The sequence below is a fragment of the Lolium perenne genome, chromosome 2 (genome assembly GCF_019359855.2).
Source record: "Lolium perenne isolate Kyuss_39 chromosome 2, Kyuss_2.0, whole genome shotgun sequence".
Lineage (NCBI taxonomy): Eukaryota > Viridiplantae > Streptophyta > Magnoliopsida > Poales > Poaceae > Lolium > Lolium perenne.
Window position 1 is genome coordinate 269,688,316 of NC_067245.2, and position 4,132 is coordinate 269,692,447.

A 4,132-nucleotide genomic window follows, 5' to 3' on the forward strand; every position below is an offset into this window, starting at 1 on the left:
ATTATGTACACCTATTAAATTTTACTGTGTTGTGAGACAATTTTTTTGTACTTAAACTCTCCCCCCCCCCCCCCATCTTTCATTGCTGGCTCCGTCCCTGGACAGGCACTTTGCCCGTCACTAGTATGCGTATGCTAGTGACAGGCAAAAGAATTGCATGTCACCAGTTGCAATCAAATACGGCAACCCTGTGGGCTTTTGCCCATTATCCTGGCCGTTACTGGTGTGAATTTCGCTAATAAATAATGCACTTTCAACGAATATTCTAGATAGCCCAACAAGATGTTAAAATATGCATTTTCCACAAATATTTCAGATAGCACAATAAGATGTTGTACAAAAAATACGTTCACATCACCAAATATGACATAATATTTGCACAACTAATACACTGCCATAAGAACTTGCAATCTAACAACACAACCACAGTACATGTATTACGGTCATAGCTGCAAGTTCCTTTCATTGTTCTACATTTCCATCTTGTTGAGGTGCAAATTCTTTCACTACATCTTCCTTGTATGGACCTCAATGGCGTAGGACACTAATGACGTGCTTAACCTGATACATACAAGGAAATGAGCATACAAAAATAGTGAAATACTTGGATAATAATCAAAAAAATGTTCCGGGGGGATTAAGACCAGTGCAGATCTGCACAATGATAAAGAAAAAACTACAGTCCTTCATAATACTATGTGGTACCTAATCTAGAGGAATATGTATAGTAAAAGATGATTTTGCTAATCAATCAATCCACTTGATTTATGTAATGACAATTTCTTTTAACTCATGAACAGATGTGCAGAGTGCTAGAAAATTTATAATTTTCAGTATTAATACATAGTATCTAATCTAGAGGAACATATTTAGCAATAGATGATTTTGTTAGCAACCAAATCAGTATGCTTGGTTTATGCAACAAATATTTGTCATAAGCGAGGCCAGATGATGCAATGGAACAGAAAAGTGTAAGAAATTTTGTAATATGTTAATCTAAGACAAACGAGAACGTGCGTCAAGTCCATTGTCCTGAGCCAAAACCATGTGCCATGTTCTATCATGTAATGAAGTTCTTTCTTCCAGTATGTAGTAAGGGAGCTAAGTATCCTCTGAAATCATATACATCATATTAATACAGTAGAGTCCCAACGACAATGGCATACCTGCAGCAGAACCGCCAAGCAAATATAGTACAAATGCCCACCGACAAAGAAATGTCTGCGGTAGAGCCACAGCTGAAACAAACAGTACTTTTTAATCAACATTGTAGAAGAGAATGAAAATCATACTGTAGTAGCTTGATAATATATGAAACCACAAAAAACTATGCATGGATATGTTATTGCGTGCGACATAGTAAACTCTTAAGAGAGAGTCAATTAACTCGGAGATTATTAACTATCCAAAAAAGTATTGCTTATCTCGACATGGTGTGTTCACATGGTAACACTAAACCATTTTTTTCCACTAGTATTGGATTTGAAATGCTTAAAAGAAAGCAACACCAGAGAATAAAACTTCCAATAAATTTTCTTTCTAGTATCCATGTCATACATAGTATTATCATGTCTGCATTCTTCAGGTAAGATTCGTAAAAAATACAAAGTTCAGTAAGTTTAAGATTCATATTTGTCTTCTGGATTCACATTTATCTTCTTGATAGCGTTGACATAAGCTATCTTCATAATCTTTGTTTAGCAATATGAAGGCTTAATATCTGATAAACAAAAGCAATGAACAGTAGTCATGTATCCTTTACCTATATATTCCTGTCAGGGAGATAAATATGATCCAAAATTCATAGTTTATCTTAATACACTGATTTGTGGCCCCTTTTATTTATCAAGTTTGAAGGCCACTTTAATTATTGATCAAATTTCTGCATGATTTTGAACCAGTATCCATCGGAGATTTGGACTGAACGATCAATACTGGTACAATTCATCGTCAATGCAGTAGCTGATTTTGTTCATAAAAGCTTTGATCCATAGGTTTCATGAAAGTCTAAGTACTCCGAATATATTACTGCCAACTTCCATTCTTTTCCTAAAACTGATGCATATATATCCAAGATTCGTGCTATTTCAGAAGTTTTCCCGGTGCAAAATTAATGTACTAACACACTACCACGTGTATTTTTTTCTTTCAGGCTGTCTTTCAAGCCAGTAAAATGCTTTAATGGTTTCGGTCGTTTGCTCTAGATGTAGCTATGTCTTAAGGTATGTGAGATATATCTGGTCATCCCATTTAGTAAATTGATTTGTATGTATGATATTTGGTCATCCCATTTAGTTTTTTTTTACATCTAGCCATCCTTTTAATTGTATGTGTGTTTGCAGTATAATCACTTCGAATCATGCCAAGAGAAGTAGGAGTATATCATTTCTTTTAGATCTGCATATAGCATCCTATATACTGTATATCATAATATCAAGTTAACTGAAGCTGGTGCATTGTCTATATAAGTATATATAAAGTTGCCGAGAATTTCCGCATGTCATCGTGAGTTAGCTTGCATAGCTAAGCAGTTACGGCACTCGAAGTTAGTTATTGCCCTTAAACCATTTATCAGGCATTAGCAAGGTTTCATATCAGCGCAGCAAGCGAGACGGGAGAAAGAAGAGCGGAAGCACTTACCTTGCTGCTGGTGACGGGCAGCGGTGGAGGCACCCCCCGGCGGTGTGGGGAGGGTGAATCCAGAATGGGGCAAGGGGAAACTAGGCGCAGCCGCGCAATTCCGGGAGGCGGCGGCTGCATGCTGGATCTCTTTCCTGCCAACAGAACGAATAGAGAGAAAGTGCAGGGGCGTGAATTTTGACGACGACGAACCTCGAAGAGGCGCTCGCCCCCGGCGTGCTTGAGTTTGACCCTCCCGCAATGGCTCGTGAGGGAGCCGGCGGTGGCCGGTTGTGTCCGGGATCGACCGGTTCCCCTCGAGGCCGGTGGAATACCGTCCAGGCGGCGGCCGCGGCGGGATGGAGGGGCCGGATCTCCTACTGGCGAGTTGGCTGGATGGGAGCCTTGGCAGCGGTTGCAGGGGCAGGAGGCGGTGGTGGTTGGCGGCAAGGGGGGACTAGGCCTGAGCTGGGAGGGGCGCGGCCAGGGGGAATAGAGAACATGGATGGGAGACGGGAGGAAGACCATGGCCTCCAGGTCTCTGCTCGCTGCCGTCGACGGGAGAGAGGCATCGCTCGCGTCGGGGAGAGGCTCCCTCTGTTCTCTGTTTGTCGAGATGCACGCGGATGAGCTTCCAACTTCCAAGCGATTCCTAGGGGCCAGCTCTGAATCGAGTGCGGGCGGCGGGGAGGCTCGGAATTTCTTTTCCTTCCCAGCACCAATTCACAGGGCAGCACAAATGGCGGAAACTGATACCCGTCAAATTTTTTCGGCGGAAACTGATCTCAAATTTTCCAAGCATGTCTACGCAAAAAATACTAGTGTCTGGCGCATTTTAAATCTGATACTCCCTCCGTCACGTAAAAGATGTCGGACGGGTTATTTTGCAAAACACCCCTTGGGGAAATCCCGACACGACGCGAAGTCCACAAGATCTTCTCCCTCAGCCTCCCTCTTCCTCATGCGCTCCGCTCGGACGCCGCTCTTGCCCCCCGCTCGCTCCGCTCGCACGCTGCCGTTGAGCTCGCCAGCGCTCTTGCCGTCTAGCGCCGCCGTTGAGCTCGCCAGCGTTTTTGCCGGTTCTCTGTCTAGATCCCCCGCGCTGCCCCTCTCCGCCTTCTAGCTCTGCCGTGCTGCTGCCGGCGGGGAAGACACCGCCGGCCAACGTTGGCATTTTTTGTCCGATACACCGCCGTCGCCTTGCTCCACCTACGCCGCCTTTCTAGATCTTCGAGAAGCTCCAGGTCGTGTCAGGACAGTGACCTGACGAAGCGACACTTCTTCAGTTAACGACTGGCTCAGAGAGATTCCGACAAGATCCAACGGTCCACGGCGATCGTGTTTAATTTCCGTTTTTCCCGCCTTAACTATCATTAGCAAGTCTGTAATCGCATTTATCAAACTAAGCGTGACCCTGTCCTGGTATATAAAGGGCAGGGGTGGGTGGATGGGAGGCACGCTATGCAATATGAAACCCTATATTCCTATTTACCTTCTTCCTCCTTCTGTCGAC

General features: G+C 44.0%; 1 long non-coding RNA gene across 1 annotated transcript; it reads right to left on the minus strand.

Moving 5' to 3' along the window:
• Nucleotides 1-281: 281 nt before the first annotated feature.
• Nucleotides 282-3,316, minus strand: LOC127335939 (uncharacterized). The gene is made up of 3 exons (XR_011752597.1): nucleotides 2,641-3,316; nucleotides 1,167-1,238; nucleotides 282-561 (listed from the first exon to the last, which is right to left on the minus strand). It is a non-coding gene; the product is annotated as an uncharacterized lncRNA (long non-coding RNA).
• Nucleotides 3,317-4,132: the final 816 nt, after the last annotated feature.